We start from the raw sequence: 23,679 nt of genomic DNA, 5'->3' as shown, positions 1-23,679 counted from the left end.
CTCTGCCTGACTTATTTCACACAGTATGATGATCTCTAGGTCCTTCCAGACTCACAAAAATAGAAAAACAAACCTGTAGCTGTGAAATGGGAAAGCAGGGGTAAGGGAAGGCATAGATTAGGAGTTTGGGATTAACAGATACACACTGCTATATAAAAGGAAACCATATCTAATCCCTTCTAAACAACTTATAATGGAAAAGAATCTGAAAAAGAATATATCTATCTGAAACATATAAGTAATATATGTATAACATATATATAACATACATTATATAAAAGCTGAATCACTTTTCTGTACGCCAGAAATGAACACAATGTTGTAAATCAACTATACTTCAATTAAGAAAAAAACGAGTGATTGTAATCTCAGCAGGTAGGTAGGGAAGTTGTAGCTGTGGGGGGTGCTGCCTGGCCCACATGCATCCAGTGTGTGCACAAGACTAAAAGAGAAGAAACTTCCAGAAAGGTAGTTTGGGGCCAGAAGAGAACGATTTGACTACCATGGTAAGGAGTTGGGGGGTTTTTTGGAAGCTTTTCTGGGAAAGATACAAAAGAAATGTGCCGAATTGTGAAGAGCCCTTTGCTTTATTTGTGGCTCCAACGTCCTTCTCAGAACCCAGCTGTTAGCACTGACGCTCACCTTTTAATTAGTGGAGATAAATGGGCCTCCAAATGTCTGCATTTAGATATACTTGAGCCTGACTGTTGGAAAAGTGAAAATGGCCTTGAGGAGAAACTTACACCAAGGACAGAATGATAAATAGGGGGAACACAACGCTTCAAGCTTAGGAATATGATTTAACAACAAAAAAAAAATCTGTCAAGCTTCCTGAAAACCAGGTGGTAAAGGGAGATTGTCAGTAAAAAGGATTCAAATGACAGGAGATCCTTTTCTAGCAGTGGCGTCTGGGGATGAGCAGAAACTGCCTTTGCTGGCAAAGGAGAGCTTTGTCCATATGGGGCCATAGCTCCCAGGGTTTCCAGACAGCTCATACAATGTGATGCTCTTTATTAAAAGTTGTCATCAAATGCTCGATGGAATGCAATTCTATCTTAAGTTATTTTCAGAAAATCTCTCTGATACATGTACAGTCTAGGAGAGGGAGAACCTCCCTGCTCAGACCACCTGTGGCAAAGGTGGGCTTGCCAATTCCAGGCTCCCCGCCGCCATCTCAGGGGCACAGTGCTCTGGTAACGGTAAACACGCAAGAGAGGGGAGCACATTTTGTCAACAGAAGCCTCAGGAGAATCACAGGAGATTAGAATAACCCTCACCTTTGTTTATTCGTTCAAGCACTGCTTGCCCAGTGTCTCTCCTGTACCTGCACGGGGGCACGCTGACAAAGAGAACAGACACCATTCCTGCGCAGACAGACTTAGCAGCCCAGGACCGAAGGACCAGAGGCGCCCTCCAAAGAGCAGCCACGGCCTGTGGGTGTCGCCGCGGGAGGAAGGCAGCCCGCGGGACCCCCCGGCGGCCTCTGCGCCGAGCCCGGCTTTCCAGAGAAGCATCACCTGGAGCCTGAAACGGAGGTTAATCTGCAAGGTGAGTCCTGGACAGAGAGAAGGGGGATCCAAGGGCCTGGAGGGGAGCACATGCCCAGGGCATTCGGGGAACTTCGAGGAACCGGCAAAGCAGTGAGGGAAGAAGACGGAGGGTGAGCAAGGCCAGGTCAGACAGGGACTTGGGAGCCATCTTGGAGAATCTGAACTTAGGAAGAGTCTGGAAGTGGACTGGGAATACGGTTTATGCGTCTTCCCCTTTACTTTGAGGCAGGAGACCTTGCATATTACACAAACCTCCGCTCTTTGCCCCCATGTCAAGCGCATTTTCTGTCTCCCGTGAGTGTCTATGGATTAAACTCTTTAGCCCTTAGTATTCACAAGGAATTTCCTGTGGTGTATAGCGGGCCCCCAAAGTGTTGAACCATGGTTTCTTGAATTAATTCTTCCTCGGAGAGGTGAGGTATGCATCCACAAGATTCCTGGTGCTGGGCCTCCTATTTCCTATTCTTATATAAAATATGATTCACTTGGTTTTAAAGTGCTATTTCATTAAATCGTTAGTTTATAAAAGCTGACTATATGCCAAATTACATGTGATTATATGTTGTACCATATAATAAAATGTATGTTGCCCTGAAATTCTATTAAATGTATTTATTTTTGTTTTCTGGATTTTCAGTAAAATGACATATTACTAATATTTTTCTGTCACTTATATATTTCCCCCTAGGAACTCAGAGTGGATCCCTGGAATTTGGCTGTTATGTTACCTGAGGTGTTGTGGTATAGAGTATATAGCATAACCATTTATACAGATTTGAGTTCTACCTTCACTGTGTGATATTAGGTAAGATGCTTACCTTCTCTGTTTTTTAGTGTCCTTATGAAAAAACACGTAGTGCTTCAGGGATTATTGTAAGAATTACATGAGACAATTATGTAAGGTCTTCCAAACCAAACCTGGAAGGTAAGCTCTCAAGGTGGTTATTATTATTTGTATTAATTATTATTTCTTTGCTATGCTTATGTAGAATTACTGGAGAATAGCATATTTCTAACGAGTAAATTTCTGATCATTAAAGCTTAATACTTTAAGATGGCAAATATACCCATTTTTTTAATATGGCAGGGAGGAACTCTTGCTAACTGTAAAATCCCTTATCAATATATATTGATATAATTGCAGTTGCCATTAGGAATTGTAATTCTGAGTATCAAATTTAGCATTAAGTGGTGATAGGAGTGTCTTCAGGAAGACAGTCTACACCCACACTAAATGGCCGTAAAGCATTCCCTTTCTATAATTGTTACTTTTAAAAATATTTTTCTTTTTTTAAATCTGCTCTTACTGCCAGGCTATCAGTTGGCATCCATGTGGTTATCAGTTTGCCTGCTTCTGGTAATCCTTCAAACTTCTATTGTTATTGCTGACATGAAGTAAAAAGCAGAGAGATAATCTTGCTGTGTGTTAAGAGAGCAATGAGGACCTCAGGAAAAGTCTTTGCAATCAGTCAAATCCACACATTTTGTCCTCCAACTTTTATGATTTCAAATTCCCCTAAATTACCACCAGTAGTTTCTCTTTAAAGACATTATATTGAAAGGAGACATTTAGTTTACAATAAGAGGAATGTGGCCTCTCATTCACCCTTTAATGGAGAGAATGGAGATTTTTACAATGTTTAAGTTGAGCTTTGAAGTCTCACTTAGACCTGGAATAGCCCTATCAGTATCATGACTTATATAAGTGCATTTATAAAACCGAAACAGCTTTGTCTGTTTAACCAGAAATCGAATTAGTACATACATGCACTGATGCAACAATAATAACACCTTTAAATTAACTTTTCTTTCCATTTGATCTTCTGCTGTTTGGAATACATTAGATTGAATGGTGAGTGTAGTTACCTCTGAGGGAACAGAGGTAGGAGTAATGTACATAACCATTCCCATCTTCAAGAAAAGATCTGTGTTTCACCGAAAGACCGAAATTTTATGGCTAGTTTGATAAGGCACCAGGAGGTCATGCTGAGGGGTGTCGATGGTAACCCCAGGTCATCCATTTTGCTGTCTGCCTAAAGGACCACTTGCTTGATGTCATGTAACCCTGCACCTGTCTTAATAGCAACAGCAGGCAAACAATGTGTTTTAGATGAGTTACTTGTTCCTACGGCTGGTCTAATAGCAATAACTGCCGAAGTAATAAATTGTCAAGTAGGGTGTTTAAAGGTTTGGTTTAGAGGTCAGACTTTCATGTTAACTCCACTGATTAAAAAGCAAGACTTCTCAAATATTGTTCCTGCTTTCAGAAACCGAAAAGACAAATTAAGTTCACGGAGAAACTGAAAAGATTCCAGAAAAAGTTGGTCAGACAGTACCATTTCAGCTGCCAAGGCTTTTTTGTAACAGAGAAAATCAATTCAAATAAATGTTTAGCTAATTAAGTTATAAGGAAGGAGGGTGATGCTGTTAGAAAAAAAAAAAAAAACCCAAAAGCTGTGTACAGTTAAAGCAAAAAAGTATCAGAGCAAAAAGTCCAGATCAGAGCACAGAGGAAAGATTTAAAGGATTGGACTGGAAGTAAGGTCTGGACAGAGGGCAGGCTCAGAGTCCAGATGTAAGACTGAGCTTATAATGATTCAAGATTCATTTTATTCACTCCTTCATTTGTTCATCGTACATCTGTCATGACCGAGGCACTGTGCTTTGTGTTGGAGAAACAGAGACAAATACATTCAGTCTCTGCTCTGAACAGATGTACAGTTTATTAGGTGCATTAACAAGTTAGAAAAAATGAGAAAACAGGAGGAAAAATAGATAAGACCATCAACAGACCAGAAATTAAGCCAGTGAAACCCAGGGGCCACAGATACTCCAGGAACTGGGCAAGAAAAGTGAGATGAATGAGCAAAAATGTTCAGTGAAGTTTGAAACCGAGCAGGGATAAGTGACCGAAAAATCTGTCAGCTTCTGGAAGGAAGGGGATACTTGATTTTTTATTTTGGCTTTTATATATCAGTTGCTTTATACCAGGCAACAAGAAGTTACAAATATAAGCTCATTAAATCTTCCAAACAACCCTATGAGGTAAGTACTATTCTTTTTCCCCCAGGCAGTCTGGTCTCTGTGTTCATCACCTTACCTGGTTCACTACCCTGAAGGCAGACAGATCTTCGTGTTTGTGTCCCTGTCCATTTCCTATTCCTGATGCAAAACAGGCATCACGCGCACATCTGCAGTGTGAAAGCTGTGTGATGGCAGAAGCAGGCGTCAGCATCAGGGGCTGAGACAGGCACCACTCGACAGATTGTTCCGTTTTGTTTTTTTGAGCAGGAACCAATCTCAACCTCTGCAGGTCCAAAGCCTGCAAGTCAAATAAAAAAAGTGTCCATGGAAAGAATAGGGTCAGGTTCCAAGATAGCTCATGTTTTCGTGATTCTCTTCTCTTGAGATGTTTAAAGCAACCTACCCAGGCTCATGTATCTACTTAATAGATATTTATTCTGTAACCCTTGGTACCAGGCACTGTTCTCCATGCCAGGACTATAACAGAAAAATAGTAGACAGGCCTTTCAGGGATAATCAAGTGATCAAGTTAAATACAGATTATCATTAATGCTATGAAGACAAGTTGAGACACAGAGTAATAGGTGGAACAATAAACAGGAAATTTGGGTCTTCTTGAGAAGGTAGCATTTGAGCGAAGACCTGAAGATTAAGATGGAGCAGACTTTCAGCAAAACTGGGGAGGCATGGGCATTCCCAGCAAAGGAAACATCAGGTGTAAAAATCCACATGTGAAAAAGGCTCTGGCATAGTCACAGAACCTGGAGAAGGGAATGGCAACCCACTCTAGTATTCTTGCTTGGAGAATCCCACAGACAGAGAAGCCAGGAGGACTACAGTCCATGGGGTCACGAAGAGTCAGACACGACTGAGCGACTACCACACACACACACACACACACACACACTCACACACACACACACACACTCACACACACACACTCATACACACTCACACACACACTCACACACACACTCACACACACACACTCACACACACGGCAGGTAGAGCCTTATGGGCAGGGAGCAAGGGATGTGGGCTGCCAGTGTAGACCAGAAAGGACCAGACTGCTCAGAACTCTGTGCCCATGGCAGAGAGTTTAGAGAGGGCTCTAAAAGAAAAAATAAAGGAAAAAAACCTTGGGAGAGTTCAAAACAGGGAAAACCTGATGTTTGAAAAAGACTGCCATAGCTTCTATATGGAAGATGGATTGGTTAGGGCAAAATGGAAGTGGGAAGAATGTTGCCCTGGAGCCTAGGATGAAAAGAGTTCTGCAGAAGAAGGTCAGAAAGCAGAGGTGGAGAGGTGATGAGAAGAGGAAGGGCACTTTCGGTACAGCCAAGACTTGGTGATGCATCGTCTTTGGGGAAGGAGGGAAAAGAAGGACCTAGGTATGAAGGCCTAGTGTGGTGTCCTGAGTAACAGGGTGTAAAATGGAGCCATGTGTTAAGATGAAGAATATGAAGGAAGGATAAAGAGTTTATAAAGATAAAAGAAACTTAAAACTTGAACAACAAATAAATAAGGTATTTCACCTGATGAACCACTGTCTTCCAAATCAAAACTTGAATGAAGTTTAATATGAAGTTAATACTAGCCTTAAATAAATATACAGTAAATTAAGCATTGGATGATAAAACATACCTCTTTTAATAAAAACTAAATATCCTGAGGTTAAGCATTGTGACTGATTCATAGTAGATATTCAGTAAATCTGTGTTGAAATAAATCCAAATGAAACTCAAGAGTTGGAAAATGAAAAAAATCTCAAGAATAACAAGGTTTCTTTTCGGCTCTGCCACTTTCCAGTCGAGTAACTTTGGGGAAGTTAAACTCTGAATTTCAATATTCTCATATGCGGAACACAGATTGTAACAGAAGATCACAATGGTTAAATAAAATACTATATAAAACCAGTTGCACATAAGAGACCTTAAGACCTCTATATCCCTTCCTACAGCTTCAGCTACTGTTTACTCCTAAGTTTGGGTCTGTAAGCATTTTCCCAATCTCTACATCTATTTCAATTAAATTTTGTCTTACCATATAAGACAGCATTGTGCATAGAGAAAGAATTCAATTCATCTTTGCTGATTAGCAGATTCCTTTAATTAAACATAAACCCTCAGGAAGAACACATACATAGCACAATGGACTTCAGTCTCCAGGATTCTGTCACCTATCTTTGTCCTGAAGATCCCCCTTCTGCCCTCTTCTCATTGACAGGCAGCCAAAAAATGAGAATTTGCCTTTCAATCTATTGTGAGCAAAGTGAAATGATTTTTTTCCTGCATAACAAAACCTATAGGCAACTGTAAAATATAATTTCCTCTCAGCTTCTTGACAGACTTGATATAAATTTCAGCTCACAGGGGGATAAAAAAGCAGGGGCCACTTTAAAAGATAAATTTCATCATGTATATCTGACAATAGCCTATATGTTCAGAGTCCCCCCCCTTTTTTAAGAGAGGAAGAAATGACTATGCTGTTAAACAATCAAAGGTTAAAGTTAGCTCCGTCATTCATGTGGTTTCATTCTCTTATGCATATTGAAATACCTCAGAAAGATTTATAACCCTGGTTCATACAGTCAGACTTCCAGTAAATGAGTCTCTTTTTTGAAGGTTAAATATTTATGCTCCTATTTTCCTGCTTGATACAGACAATAAGAGTAAACCCCTGTTAATCAAGGAGCCAGGGTGACAGGCAGGTTAGGACAGAAAACAGTGCCTGGTCCAGCATCTAGAAGCATCTTTTGCCTTCCTACGTTAGTTCCTCTGGAAATGAATGAATGAAAACCCCCAGATAACCAATCCCAGGAAGCAGAAATAAATCTCTTTGAAAAACATGAGTCTAAGCCTAAAATTCCCCATCCATCCAATCTAGTGAGACAGATCATAGGAGATAACAATCACCCTTTAGAAGAACAGCAATTGCAGTGAGTGAAATACTTCTATATACATACACTTGAGCTTTACAGAACTCTATGGAGTGGATAGGTAGACATTGATATTTTATCTCCTAGTTGAATACATTGATGTTTTAAGTGCATGAGACGGTTCATGGCAGGACTATGACAACAACTACATTATCTTAATTCCTATGAGGGTGATTTATCCACTGTGTGCTTCTAATTATGACAACAAATACTTACATAGTGAATTACAGTTTAACGAAGGTACACCACGTTATCACATTTGATCTTTAGAGCGATCCTTTGAGTATTTTCTTACTTTATTTTAGTTTTCACCTGATATTTATTTGCATAAAATTTCAATCAGATGAAAAACAGAGACTGAGTAGAAGATGGCGGAGGAATAGGACGGGGAGACCACTTTCTCCCCTACAAATTCATCGAAAGAACATTTGAACGCTGAGCAAATTTCACAAAACAACTTCTGATCGCTAGCAGAGGACATCAGGCGCCCAGAAAAGCAGCCCATTGTCTTCGAAGGGAGGTAGGACAAAATATAAAAGATAAAAAGGGAGTCAAAAGAGCTACGGACGGAGACCCATCCTGGGAAGGGAGTCTTAATAGAGGAAGTTTCCAATCACCAGGAAACCCTCGCACTGGCGGGACTGGGGCAAGTTTTCGGCAATCTAACTGGGAGGAAAAATTACAAGGCCCACAGATTACGTGCCTAAAAGCAACTCCCAGCAGAAAAGTACCCCAGACGCCCGTACCCGCCAGCAACAAGCGGGGGCGGAACGGAGAGGAGCAGGCGGCATTGCTTAGGGTGAGGACCGGCCTGAAGACCCTGAGAGCAATCGGAGGGAGGTTTTTTAAACTGTGGGACAGCAAGGGTCAAAATTAACCGTCCCGAACACACTGCCGGGGATTCGCAAAACAAAGGGACTGAGAAACTCCAGAGAAGAGCCGGCCCATCCCTGCTGGAGGTAGGAGGCAGGGGGGTGGGGAAAAGGGCAAACTCAGCCCCTGAGAAGCCACCCCCTCCCACACTGCAAACAGGCCCCCGGTTCCTTTCTAAAGACTTCCTGAGACCCGACTGGCGGCGCGCGCTGGGGCCGCGGAGGGAAAAAGCGCGCCGAACCCGGGGAGATTGCGCCCAAACCACTGGCTGCCTGAGCCGCTCAGGCCGGGGAAGGCACAAAACGCAGGTGCAACCGAATCCGCGCTTTTGTGGAGTACCCGAAAACTGGAACCGCACTCAACGCAGGGCCTGCTCCATATAGAGCAGCCGGGAGCCTGAGCAGTGTAGACGGGGAAAGCACAGACACCCGTGAGCGGGGCAAACCCAGGGTGGCCGGAACACAGTGAGTGCTATCCACACAGAGCGGTATCTGTCTGCAGCGCCCCGCCCTCCCCGTAGCAGGACTGAACTGAACTAGAGAACCTAAATAAGAGATCACCTCCGCCCGCCTGTGTCAGGGCGGAAATTAGACACCGATGAGATGGCAAATAGAAGCCAAAAAACAAAGGGAACCGCTTCAGAAAGGACCGGTGCAACAGATTAAAATCCCTGAAGGTAACACCGACTACACCGGAAGGGGCCTATAGATATCGAGAAGTGTAAGGTGGAAAGAGGAGCTATCTGAAATTGAACTGAACCTACACTGACCGCAACAACTCCAGAGAAATTCCTAGATATATATGTATATTTCTTTTTAATTAAAAAAAATTTTTTTTTCTTTCCTTTTTTTTTTTAATTTTTTCTCTTTTATTTTCTTTTAAAATTCCCTATTACTCCCCCATTACTCCTCAACTTTCATCTTCATATATTTTTACGATTTTTTTAATTAGGGGAAAAAAATTTTTTTCTTTTTTTTCTTTTTCTAGTTTTTCTCTCCTATTTCCTTTTAAAGTCCTCTAATACTCCTCTATTATTCCTTAATTTTCATTTTCATTTCACTATAACCTTGCCAAAAAAAAAGAGAGAGAGAGAGAGAGAAACACTATTTTTAAACTGAACTTCATATACATTTCTAAATTTTTTTTGTGTTTTTGTTTTTGTTTTTAAATATTCTATTTCAAAGAGTCTAACCTCTACACTAGATTTTTAATCTTTGTTTTTCAGTATGTGATATAAATTTTGGTCATTTAAGAATCCAATATTCAGTTCCCATTTCTATTCAGGAGTGTGGTGATTACTCTCCCACTTTTGACTCTCTATTTTCTACCTCAGAACACCTCTATTTCCTCCTTTCCCCTTCTCTTCCCAATCCAACTCTGTGAATCTTTGTGGGTGTCTGGGCTGTGGAGAACACTTTGGGAACAGATAACTGCGTAGATCTGTCTCTCTCCTCTTGAGTCCCCTTTTTCTCCTCCTGCTTACCTCTATCTCCTTCCTCTCTCTCCTATTCTTCATGTAACTCTGTGAACCTCTCTGGTTGTCTCTCATGGTGGAGAATCTTTTCACCATTAACCTAGAAGTTTTATTATCAGTGCTGTATAGTTGGAGAAGTCTTGAGACTATTGGAAGAATAAAACTGAAATCCAGAGGCAAGAGACTTAAGCCCAAAACCTGAGAAAACCAGAAAACTCCTGACTACATGGAACATTAAGGAATAAGAGACCATCCAAAAGCCTCCATACCTACACCAAAACCAACCACCACCCAAGAGCCAATAAGCTCCAGTACAAGACATACCACGCAAATTCTTTAGCAACGCAGGAACATAGACCTCAGTGTCAACATACAGGCTGTCCAAAGTCACACCTAACACATAGCCCATCGCAAAACTCATTACTGGACACTCCATTGCACTCCAGAGAGAAGAAATCCAATTCTACGCACCAGAACGCTGACACAAGCTTCCCTAACCAGGAAACCTTGACAAACCAATCGTCCAACCCCACCCACTGGGTGAAACCTCCACAGTAAAAAGGAACCACAGACCACAAGAATACAGAAAGCCCACTCCAGACACAGCAATCTAAACAAGATGAAAAGGCAGAAAAATACCCAACAGCTAAAGGAACATGAAAAAAGCCCACCAAGTCAAACAAAAGAGGAGGAAATAGGGAATCTACCTGAAAAAGAATTTAGAATAATGATAATAAAAATGATCCAAAATCTTGAAAACAAAATGGAGTTACAAATAAATAGCCTGGAGACAAAGATTGAGAAGATGCAAGAAATGTTTAACAAGGACCTAGAAGAAATAAAAAAAAGTCAATTAAAAATTAATAATGAAATAAATGAGATAAAAAACACTCTGGAGGGAACCATGAGTAGAATAACAGAGACAGAAGATAGGATAAGTGAGTTAGAAGATAAAATGGTGGAAATAAATGAAGTAGAGAGGAAAAAAGAAAAAAGAATCAAAAGAAATGAGGACAACCTCAGGGACCTCTGGGACAATATGAAACGCCCCAACATTTGAATCATAGGAGTCCCAGAAGAAGAAGACAAAAAGAAAAGCCATGAGAAGTTACTCGAGGAGATAATAGCTGAAAACTTCCCTAAAATGGGGAAGGAAATCGCCACCCAAGTCCAAGAAACCCAGAGAGTCCCAAACAGGATAAACCCAAGGCGAAACATCCCAAGACACATATTAATCAAATTAACAAAGATCAAACACAAAGAACAAATATTAAAAGTAGCAAGGGAGAAACAACAAATAACACACAAAGGGATTCCCATAAGGATAACAGCTGATCTATCAATAGAAACCCTTCAGGCCGGAAGGGAATGGCAGGACATACTTAAGGTAATGAAAGAGAATAACCTACAACCTAGATTACTCTACCCAGCAAGGATCTCATTCAGATATGAAGGAGAACTCAAAAGCTTTACAGACAAGCAAAAGCTGAGAGAATTCAGCACCACCAAATCAGCTCCTCAACAAATACTAAAGGATCTTCTCTAGACAGGAAACACAGAAAGGTGGTATAAACGTGAACCCCAAAACAAAATAAATGGCAACGGGACCATACCTATCAATAATTTCCTTAAATGTAAATGGGTTGAATGCCCCAACCAAAAGACAAAGGCTGGCTGAATGGATACAAAAGCAAGACCCCTATATTTGCTGTCTACAAGAGACCCACCTCAAAACAAGGGACACATACAGACTAAAAGTGAAGGGCTGGAAAAAAATATTCCACGCAAACTGAGACCAAAAGAAAGCAGGAGTCGCAATACTCATATCAGATAAAATAGACTTTCAAATAAAGGCTGTGAAAAGAGACAAAGATGGACACTACATAATGATCAAAGGATCAATCCAAGGAGAAGATATAACAATTATAAATATATATGCACCCAACATAGGAGCACCACAATATGTAAGGCAGACACTAACGAGTATGAAAGAGGAAATTAATAGTAACACAATAATAGTAGGAGACTTTAATACCCCACTCACAACTATGGATAGATCAACTAAACAGAAAGTGAACAAGGAAACACAAACTTTAAAGGACACAATGGACCAGCTAGACCTAATTGACATCTATAGGACGTTTCACCCCAAAACAATCAACTTCACCTTTTTCTCAAGTGCACACGGAACCTTCTCCAGAATAGATCACATCCTGGGCCATAAATCTAGTCTTGATAAATTCAAAAAGATTGACATCATTCCCGTCATCTTTTCTGACCACAGTTCAGTAAGATTAGATCTCAATTACAGGAAAAAAATTATTAAAAATTCAAACATATGGAGGCTAAACAACACGCTTCTGAATAACCAACAAATCATAGAAGAAATCAAAAAAGAAATAAAAATATGCATTGAAATGAATGAAAATGAAAACACAACAACCCAAACCTATGGGACACTGTAAAAGCAGTGCTAAGGGGAAGATTCATAGCATTACAGGCCTACCTCAAGAAACAAGAAAAAAGTCAAATAAATAACCTAACTCTCCACCTAAAGCAACTAGAGAAGGAAGAAATGAAGAACCCCAGGGTTAGTAGAAGGAAAGAAATCTTAAAAATTAGGGCAGAAATAAATGCAAAAGAAACTAAAGAGACCATAGCAAAAATCAACAAAGCTAAAAGCTGGTTTTTTGAAAAAATAAACAAAATTGACAAACCATTAGCAAGACTCATTAAGAAACAAAGGGAGAAGAACCAAGTTAACAAAATTAGAAATGAAAACGGAGAGATCACAACAGACAACACTGAAATACAAAGGATCATAAGAGACTACTACCAGCAGCTCTATGCCAATAAAATGGACAACTTGGAAGAAATGGACAAGTTCTTAGAGAAGTATAACTTTCCAAAACTGAACCAGGAAGAAATAGAAGATCTTAACAAACCCATCACAAACAAGGAAATCAAAACTGTAATCAGAAATCTTCCAGCAAACAAAAGCCCAGGACCAGATGGCTTCACAGCTGAATTCTACCAAAAATTTAGAGAAGAGCTAACACCTATGTTACTGAAACTCTTCCAGAAAATTGCAGAAGAAGGTAAACTTCCAAACTCATTCTATGAGGCCACCATCACCCTAATTGCAAAACCAGACAAAGATGCCACCAAAAAAGAAAACTACAGGCCAATATCACTGATGAACATAGATGCAAAAATCCTTAACAAAATTCTAGCAAGCAGAATCCAACAACATATTTTAAAAAATCATACATCATGACCAAGTGGGCTTTATCCCAGGAATGCAAGGATTCTTTAATATCTGCAAATCAATCAATGTAACACACCACATTAACAAATTGAAAGATAAAAACCATATGATTATCTCAATAGATGCAGAGAAAGCCTTTGGCAAAATTCAACATCCATTTATGATTAAAACTCTCCAGAAAGCAGGAATAGAAGGAACATACCTCAACATAATAAAAGCTATATATGACAAACACACAGCAAGCATCACCCTCAGTGGTGAAAAATTGAAAGCATTTCCCCTGAAATCGGGAAGAAGACAATGGTGCCCACTCTCACCACTACTGTTCAACATAATTTTTGAAGTTTTGGCCACAGCAATCAGGGCAGAAAAAGAAGTAAAAGGAATCCAGATAGGAAAAGAAGTGAAACTCTCTCTGTTTGCAGATGACATGATCCTCTACATAGAAAACCCTAAAGGCTCTACCAGAAAATTACTAGAGCTAATCAACGAATGCAATAAAGTTGCAGGATATAAACTTAACACACAGAAATCCCTTGCATTCCTATACACTAACAATGAGAAAACAGAAAGAGAAATTAAGGAAACAATACCATTCACCATTGCAACAAAAAGAATAAAATACTTAGGAATATATCTACCTAAAGAAACAAAAGACCTATACATAGAAAACTATAAAACACTGATGAAAGAAATCAAAGAGGACACAAACAGATGGAGAAATATACCATGTTCATGGATTGGAAGAATCAATATTGTCAAAATGGCTATACTACCCAAAGCAATCTGTAGATTCAATGCAATCCTTATTAAGCTACCAACCGTATTTTTCACAGAACTAGAACAAATAATTTCACAATTTGTATGGAAAGACAAAAAACCTCAAATAGCCAAAGTAACCTTGAGAAGAAGAATGGAACTGGAGGAATCAACCTGCCGGACTTCAGACTCTACTACAAAGCCACAGTTATCAAGACAGTATGGTACTGGCACAAAGACAGAAATATAGATCAATGGAACAGAATAGAAAGCCCAGAGATAAATCCACGAACCTATGGTCACTTTATCTTCGACAAAGGAGGCAAGGATATACAATGGAAAAAAGACAACCTCTTTAACAAGTGGTGCTGGGAAAACTGGTCAACCACCTGTAAAAGAATGAAACTAGAACACTTTCTAACACTATACACAAAAATAAACTCAAAATGCATTAAAGATCTAAATGTAAGACCAGAAACTATAAAACTCCTAGAGGAGAACATAGGCAAAACACTCTCTGACATAAATCACAGCAGGATCCTCTATGACCCACATCCCAGAATTTTAGAAACAAAAGCAAAAATAAACAAATGGGACCTAATGAAACTTAAAAGCTTTTGCACAACAAAGGAAACTATAAGCAAGGTGAAAAGACAGCCCTCAGATTGGGAGAAAATAATAGCAAATGAAGCAACAAAGGATTAATCTCAAAAATATACAAGCAACTCCTCCAGCTCAACTCCAGAAAAATAAATGACCCAATCAAAAAATGGGCCAAAGAACTAAACAGACATTTCTCCAAGGAAGACATACAGATGGCAAAAAAACACATGAAAAGATGCTCAACATCACTCATCATCAGAGAAATGCAAATCAAAACCACAATGAGGTACCATTACATGCCAGTCAGGATGGCTGCTATCCAAAAGTCTACAAGCAATAAATGCTGGAGAGGGTGTGGAGAAAAGGGAACCCTCTTACACTGTTGGTGGGAATGCAAATTAGTACAGCCACTATGGAAAACAGTGTGGAGATTTCTTAAAAAGCTGGAAATAGAACTGCCATATGACCCAGCAATCCCACTTCTGGGCATACACACCAAGGAAACCAGATCTGAAAGAGACACGTGCACCCCAATGTTCATCGCAGCACTGTTTATAATAGCCAGGACATGGAAGTAACCTAGATGCCCATCAGCAGACGAATGGATGAGGAAGCTGTGGTACATATACACCATGGAATATTACTCAGCCATTAAAAAGAATTCATTTGAATCGGTTCCAATGAGATGGATGAAACTGGAGCCCATTATACAGAGCGAAGTAAGCCAGAAAGATAAAGACCATTACAGTATACTAACACATATATATGGAATTTAGAAAGATGGTAACGATAACCCTATATGCAAAACAGAAAAAGAGACTCAGATGTATAGAACAGACTTGTGGACTCTGGGAGAAGGCGAGGGTGGAATGTTTCAAGAGAACAGCATCGAAACATGTATATTATCTAGGGTGAAACAGATCACCAGCCCAGGTTGGGTGCATGAGACAAGTGATCGGGCCTGGTGCACTGGAAAGACACAGAGGAATCTGGTGGAGAGGGAGGTGGGAGGGGGGACCAGGATGGGGAATACATGTAAATCCATGGGTAATTCATTTCAATGTATGACAAAAACCACTGCAATGATGTAAAGTAATTAGCCTCCAACTAATAAAAATAAATGGAAAAAAAAAGAAAGAAAGAAAAATAGCTGCTGCTTGACCCTTCACCTTCAAAACCTGCTTCCTGAGAATAAACCATTTTCAGCTCTCTCACTGATCGCTTCCCTATGTTTATAAGTAGTATTTTTGCATTTATATTTCTCAAATGTTCAGTTGTAGAAGTATGGACTTCTAGGATAGATAAGAATCAAGTACTGAATACCCTCTCCCAAACACACAAATACTTACAGAAGTTATAAAATATAATTTTTGTTAAATCAATATTTAGCATTTATATTACTGTGACCACTTAAAATTATTTACAGTTATGGTAGAAAGTACTAAATTTCCTTTATCTCTCCATTTTCTTCAACTCCTTGGTTTTGTTCATTTTCCCTATTAAGTTAATATAAAGGTAATATTTTTTCTGAGTTTCCTACATACCTATCAAATGATTTTATTCTGAACTTCTATCAATACTCAATATGATTATATTTATTTTCAGGTAAATATATCATCAGTTTAAAAAAAAAAATACATTTCTCCTGAACCTTCAGGCCTCTTATCCCAAACTGGACAGTTTTCCAGGCTGCGGTACAGCCATCATCTGGGTATTTCCTGTCCATCCCAATATACTGAATCCTTGTTGAATATTTCTCTTCTCCTGACCTAAGTCCTGACTGGGATGGAGCAAATCCTCTGATAGCTTCCTGAGAAAGAAGCAAAACAATTACATTTTGAGAACTTTTAAATCTAAAATGTATTTATTTTTCCTCTAAGAATTCATTTACCATTACCTTACATAGAAAAGCTTTCTCTCAGAATCATCAAGAACTTTGCCTACCTTTTTCTCTTCGGTCTTTCTATTGAAAGAGCCAAAGATATCCTGATTATTCATTTTCTATATGCAATCTGTTCTTTTTAATGAGAGCTTTAAAAACTTCTTCATTAAAGTTCTGAAATATCAAAATGTGGGGCCTCATGCTGGTCATTTCTTATTCATCATTCTGGTTTCTTAGTGGAGCCATTTCAATCTGGGAATTGTTATCCTTCATTACTTAAAAAACCACCTGATTTATACTTGTATACTGTTGGTTTTCTCTAAAAATCCTATTAGTTCAATTGAATGTTCTAGATTTAATGAATATTTCTTTATATCCATTCTCTTTTTATTTTTCTTTTTTGTAATTTTTAAATATTAAGGTAAAATGTATACAGTGAAGGGGCTTCCCAAGTGGCACTAGTGGTAAAGAACCCTGTCAATGCAGGGGATGTAAAAGACACAGGTTCAATTCTTGGGTCAGGGAGATCTCCTGGAAGAGGGCATGGCAACCCACTCCAGTATCCTTGCCTGGAAAATCCCATGGACAGAGGCGCCTGATTAACAGCAGTCCATGGGGTCTCAAAGAGTCAGACACAACTGAAGTAACTTAGCATACACACATATAGAGGGAAATGCAAAACTTGGATCAAAGACAATATAAGTAAAAGAAGTTGTTGTCTGATAAAGACTTAGTTTTGAACAGTTGAAAACTATGAAATTATGTTGGAGGCACCCTTCTTCATCCAAGTATTCCTGTTGGCATTCTGGAAGCTAAGTTAGAAGAATACTAATGGTCTATATACGTCATGGTTTAACCAGAGAAGCAGAACTAGTAGGAGATATAAATATATAAATTAAGGTAAATAGATATGGATATAAATGTAGATATGTTTATATCTATCTAATACATGTATATATAAAGAGGTATATTACAGGGGATTGCCTTGTAATTGCTGGGGCTGGCTGTGCAAGTTCAAAGTCCATAGGTCAGGAGTTCAGGAAAAGAAGATCACAATCAGGCTGGAGCCCTATGGGCACTGGTTGAATTTTTTTGTCCAAATGTTTCAGTCTAGAAGGAAGATCCAGGGTCAGAGAGAACAATCGAAAAGATAGCAGATCTTTGGAGTCACAGCATCCAAAAATGTCCTAAGCCTTCTTTTAAAGGTCTTACCTTAATTAGGTAGAGCTACCAAAATCATTTTGAATAACTCAAAGTCAGTGGATTAAGAAGTGACTTCACATCTTCAAAATATCTTCACAGCAGAACCTAGGTTAGAGTTTGATTTTATAACTGAGAGAAGGCATGTACATGCTATATCATGACTATCTTCCAGCTGCTAGCTGTGTCACACCCCAACAAGAAACACTACAAAGGGGATTCAGGTTAGTCAAGTTAAAACATCAAAATTCTATCACGTGGTCTCATGATTACAATGGAAACATCAACTTGATCCCTTTGTTGTGAGCGCACCACCTAGCTTGCACTCTCAGCTGTGCTCCAGGCTCATTTCCAAGCCTCTAATTCAGTTTCTTTAGAGACAAAAACTCCTATTTTCTGTCAGAGGAGGTACCTGGGGGTATTCAACTACTCCCATAAAGACTTCCAACCATTCTTCTTGATTTAAGTCTAATTATCCATCCCACATTTTAAGAAGCCTCCAGTTCCTGAGATTTTTCTGGCCTTCTAAAACTCAAAGGGTTTGTTTTTGTTGGGAAACCACTACGGTTTCCTCTTTCATCAATCTTATGAAGCAGTTTCTACTCATTCACCTGCCATCTTAATTTTCTAAGACTGTAGATTCCAGGTGCTTTCACCACAAAAAACAGACAAAACAAGTAACTATGTGAGTAGATAAATATGCTAATTTGCTTGACTGTAGTCATTATATAACTGTATACAAATAGCCATATACAAACTATGTATATCAAAACATCATGTACTATACCTTACATATATAGAATATTATTTAAAAGTTTTAAAAAATAAAAGCCAAAAGAAAATGTCTTGACTTCTCCCAGTTGACCTCTTCCCTTCCATTTTCTTGTTTTTACTTTCTAGAAAGTTTCTTTCTGGACTTTTAGCCAGGTTTTGACATGTAAATGAATGAGCTTAAACTGCGAAAGCCAAGTAGTTTTCTTTTTGTCCATTTTGTGAATAAGGGAACAGTATCCTTCTAAAAAATTAAGTGATGTGAAGTCCGACAACCAACACATGGGTAGGGCCTTAAACACAGATTCTAGTAAATTACCTCATTTTGATAAAATGTTAAGAGCATTATTGAAGGAAACAAAGCAGCTTTTTAAGTATGCTGAAAATATCCCCCTACTACAGTTAGCTAGGAAAGTTGAAATTGCATTTCCTGGTCACATCATTCATTTATCATCTATAAGGCACTGACCTAATAAGATATTGAAATGCCTTGTTAAATACTCAGCTATCGATCCACTTGTTGATTTGCAAGGTTGTCGTATATAATTACCATTGTTATTGTTGCTGTTCAGTCACTAGGTCGTGTCTCTTTGTGACCCCATGGACTACAGCACACCAATCTTCCCTGTTCTGCACTATGCTTAGCATATGATCCAAATAAATAACTAGTAGGTAGCAAGGGTTCTCCCATAGTCAAGGTAAAAAAAAATAAAACACAGGAGCAAAGTTGCCACCATCCACAACTACAAGATGTGACTTACACTCAAGATACTCTTTTGATAGACAGTCTGCATGTCTAAAAGTTTGAAATCTGAAAATGAGATGCTTCCATCATGATATCAAATAGTAGTTCCTCTGAACTGGAAGCTGATACTGCCACATGACCATTTCAGACTCCTTGGAGTTTCAATGCAACAGGTGAGGAATGCATCATATTACTGACTAGACTCCGTGATCCTGTGGTCCAGAGGATAACAAAGAGGGAAGAAGCATAGGATAAATGACTTAGGTAATCCTCCCAAATTAAGGCTACGAAATCCTTTGTGAAGAGCCTCAGAATAGCCTTAAATCTCATAACACCCTCCACAATAATTGCGGTAGACTGGATTATTGGTCTCCTTACTTTGATGAACAGAATACATATGAACAGAAAACACATGTTCACATTCTTTGGCATGTAATTTTCAGTAACCTCCCACTTTGTGTGGAGTCTTCTCTTCTACCCCACTGCCCATGGACTTGGTGAATTATTTTGGCCAGTGGACTGTCAGCAGGCACAGTGGTAGCAGAGGTCGTAAACGTGCTGATCACCTAGAGGCCTGGGCCCCAGGGTGAGATCTGTGAGAGGAACATATGTTAGTCCTCTGGCAGCCTGGAGTCCAGATGGGACCAGAAGAGTTACAGTTCACCAACAGACCTGAGTATGAGGAATAAATATTTGTTGTTTAAAACCACAGCAACTGGGGCTATTTGTTACACAGGGCTGTTGCTGGAATCACTCAAAAAGTTAGAGGCCTGGTTCTGTAACACTGTCGTAATTCCAGTTCTTAGATTTTCACAAGATTCCACTCATCATCCCTTCTCATAAACCCCTCCATCTGAGCAGGCTTTAGTAAATCTTCTTTGAAACAAAATCACCTTAAAAGAAGATGAGACAGTATTTCTTCCTTACAAACTTTATTGACCTATAAGAAACCAAATTATGAGTAATAACTATAGTAACCAATTAAGCATCTAAATATATACAATGAAAGAATGATAAATATCGATTCCCATAAGATTAATTCACTCTATCTTGGTAGGAAAATAAGTTTAAAATCAAGAAAGTTTACCTCTTCTTGATGTATGATAGACTTGTTACAAAACATTTTTTTTTTTAATTTTTTTATTTATTTTTTTTTTTTATTAGTTGGAGGCTAATTACTTTACATCATTACAATAGTTTTTGTTATACATTGAAATGAATTAGCCATGGATTTACATGTATTCCCCATCCCAGTCCCCCCTCCCACCTCCCTCTCCACCCAATCCCTCTGGGTCTTCCCAGTGCACCAGGCCCGAGCACTTGTCTCATGTACCCAACCTGGGCAGGTTATCTGTTTCACCCTAGATAATAAACATTTAAAAATATAAATTAGAGAGAAAATTTGTGAGCTATACTTTATAGTTTTATGTCTTATCATCATCTCTCTGCTTCCTACCCAAATATGTTTTTTCTCTCTTTTTTTTTTTTTTGGCCTGGCACTCCTGTTTTGGTCAGTGATTCTTGCAGCAAATAGCTCTTGTTATTGCTCCCCAAATATAATTATCACATGGAGACATACTGGAGACAGGTGTAGAGATGACTACAGGTAAGTAAAGGATATAGAATTTTTTAAAGCATATTAAATTTATTATCCTAATTAGTGTTTATAAATCTACAAAAGAAAAACATTTTTGCAATTATGTAGCATAAAAGTTAGTTAATTCTCCTCAAGAAAATTATGAGTCTTCAAATTTTTCAAAAGCACTGGTTTTGATAACACAGAAAAAGGAACTGAAATAATAATAAGCTAGAATTTTTAGAGATGTTTTGAAATCTGGAATCAGTATTTACAAGTTGAATACTTACAATGATGACTAGTTAGTTGCATTTGAAAACATTACATGGTTGGGGTATAATATGTTTCTAAATATATTTTCATATATGTATATATTTTCAAAACTTGGAAAATCTAGAATAAGTTTTGTTTGCTATGTGAAAGTCTAACTAAAATTTCTAATTAACTTGCTTTTTCTTTTTCTTAAATTTGTGAACTGTTTGAAAAATAACTAAATTTACAGACATATCTCAGTATTCAAATGAAAGGGAGAGTCGCATGTCTCTCACTTTAAATCAAAAGCTAGAAATTATTAAACTTAGTAATGAAGGCATGTTGAAAGCTAGGACAGTCAAGTTGTGTAAGCAAAGGAAAAGTTCTTGAAGGAAATTAAAGTACAGGAATGATAAGAAAATAAAACCACCTTACTACTGATATGGAGAAAGTTTTAATAGTCTGAATAGAAGATCAAACAGCATTCCCTTAAGACAAAGTCTTATCTAGAGAAAAGCCCTAACTTTTCAATTCTGTGAAAGGTAAAGGATGTGAGGAAGCTGGAGAAGAAAAGTTTAAAACTAGCAGGGGTTGGTTCATGAGATTTATGGAAAAAAGCTATTAGATTTATGGAAAAAAGGACATACAAGTCCATTATGGAGTGCCAAATGCTGATGTACAATACAGCTAAGATAATTCATGAAGGTGGCTGCACTAAATAATTGATTTTTCTGTGTAGACAGTTATTCTTATATAAGAGGAGAATGCTATCTGAGACTTAGGTAGCTAGAGTGTGCCTATGCATGTTAAGTCACATCTGACTCTTTGTGACTCCATGGACTGTAGCCTGCCAGGCTCCTCTGTCCATGGAATCTTCTAGGCAAGAATACCAGAGTGGTTTGCCATAACAGAGAATCTTCCTGACCCAGAGATTGAACCCAAGATTCCTGCATCACTTGCATTGGCAGGTGGATTCTTCACTATGGAGCTACCCGGGAAGCCCTGATAGCTAGAGAGGAGAAGTCAATAGTCGGCTTCAAAGCTTCAAAGGACAGTCTGATTCTGTTGTTAGGAATAATGGAGCTGGTAACTTTAAGCTGATGTTCATGCTCATTTACCATTCTGAAAATCTTAGGGCTCTTAAGAATTATGCTAAATCTATTCTGCTTATGCTCTGTGAATGGAACAACAAAGCCTGCATAATAGCACATTTGCTAACAATGTAGTTTGCCAAATATTTTAAGCCCACTACTGAGATCTACTGCTCAGGAAAAAAAAGATTCCTTTCCAAATATTACTGCTTATTTACAATGTATATAGTTACCCAAAAGATCTAATAAAGATTGACAATGAGATTAATGTTGTTTCCACGTCTGCTAACAAAACATTCATTCTGAGGCCATGGATCAAGGAACAACTTTGACCTTTAAATCTTATTTAAGAAATACATTTTGTAAGCTATGTTTTCATAGAGAGTAATTCATTTGATGGACCTGGTTACTGAAATCCTTCCAGAAAGAATTCAACACTTTAGATATCATTAAGAACATCTTTTAGAAAAGACAGAAGAACCAGAGATCAAATTGCAACATCTGTTGGATCATAGAAAAAGCAAGGGAACTCCAGAAAAACATCTACTTCTGCTTCATTGACTATGCTAAAGCTTTTGACTGTTTGGATCACAACAAACTGGAAGATCTTAAAGAGATGAGAATCTCAGACCACCTTATGGTCCTCTGAGAAACGTACATGCAGGTCAAGAAGCAAAAATTAGAACCAGACATAGAACAAAAGACTGGTTCAAAATTGGGGAAGGAGTACATCAAGACTGAATGTTGTCACCCTGCTTATTTAACTTATATGCAGAGTATATCATGTGAAATCCCGGGGCTGGATGAGGCACAAGCTGGAATCAAAATTGCCAGGAGAAATATCAGTAACCTCAGATATGCAGATGATGCTACTTTAATGGCAGAAAGTGAAGAGGATTTTATTTTCTTGGGCTCCAAAATCACTGTGCATGGTGGCTACAACCATAAAATTAAAAGGTCTTTGCTCCTTGGAAGAAAAGCTTGACAAACTTAGACAGCATATTCAAAAGCAGAGACATTAATTTACCAACAAATGTCCATAGAGTAAAAGCTATGGCTTTTCCAGTAGTGATGTATGGATGTGAGATGTGGAACATAAAGAAGGCTAAGCACCAAATAACTGATTTCTTTGAATTATGGTGCTGGAGAAGACTCGAGAGTCTCAAGAGTACACAACCACCCCAATCTGAAGCAATCACAACCTTGATCAGTCAGGATCCATTGACATTGAGGCAAAATCTTCCACTAGCAAGAAAGATTACAGATCACTGGAGGCTCAGATGATAGTTAACATTTTTTAATAATATTTTAATTACTGTATTTAAATTGTTTTTTAAACACAATGCCATTGAACTTTTAATAGACTATAGTATAGAGTAGACATAACTTTTTTTGCACTAGGAAACAAAAAATATCATGTGACTTCCTTTACTGCTATATTCACTTTATTGTGATAGTCTAGATATGAACCTATAGCATCTCAAAACATATAAGCCTATATAAAAAAAATTAATATCCCCATATGATAAGTAATGATTATTTTTCTTTTTAAAAAATATTTTTCACTGCTTGGAAGGCCTCTTCATTGCATTATTGAATAGAAATGGAGATAGGGAAGGAAACCTCAAAAATATATATGCACTCCCTTGTTCATTGCAGCATTATTTACAATA

General features: G+C 38.4%; 1 long non-coding RNA gene across 1 annotated transcript in view; it reads left to right on the top strand.

Annotated features, from left to right (window-relative positions):
* Nucleotides 1-1,463: 1,463 nt before the first annotated feature.
* LOC110140058 (uncharacterized) overlaps nucleotides 1,464-23,679 on the top strand; it is a 60,230-nt gene continuing 38,014 nt past the window's right edge. Inside the window, exons 1-3 of the long non-coding RNA XR_011491877.1 lie at nucleotides 1,464-1,548; nucleotides 2,239-2,355; nucleotides 20,603-20,693. This is a non-coding gene — a long non-coding RNA (uncharacterized lncRNA). The remainder of the gene's footprint in view (nucleotides 1,549-2,238; nucleotides 2,356-20,602; nucleotides 20,694-23,679) is intronic.

The sequence above is a fragment of the Odocoileus virginianus genome, chromosome 16, assembly GCF_023699985.2.
Source record: "Odocoileus virginianus isolate 20LAN1187 ecotype Illinois chromosome 16, Ovbor_1.2, whole genome shotgun sequence".
Lineage (NCBI taxonomy): Eukaryota > Metazoa > Chordata > Mammalia > Artiodactyla > Cervidae > Odocoileus > Odocoileus virginianus.
The sequence above is the reverse complement of the archived record's forward strand: the minus strand, read 5'-3'. Positions and strand labels throughout refer to the sequence as shown.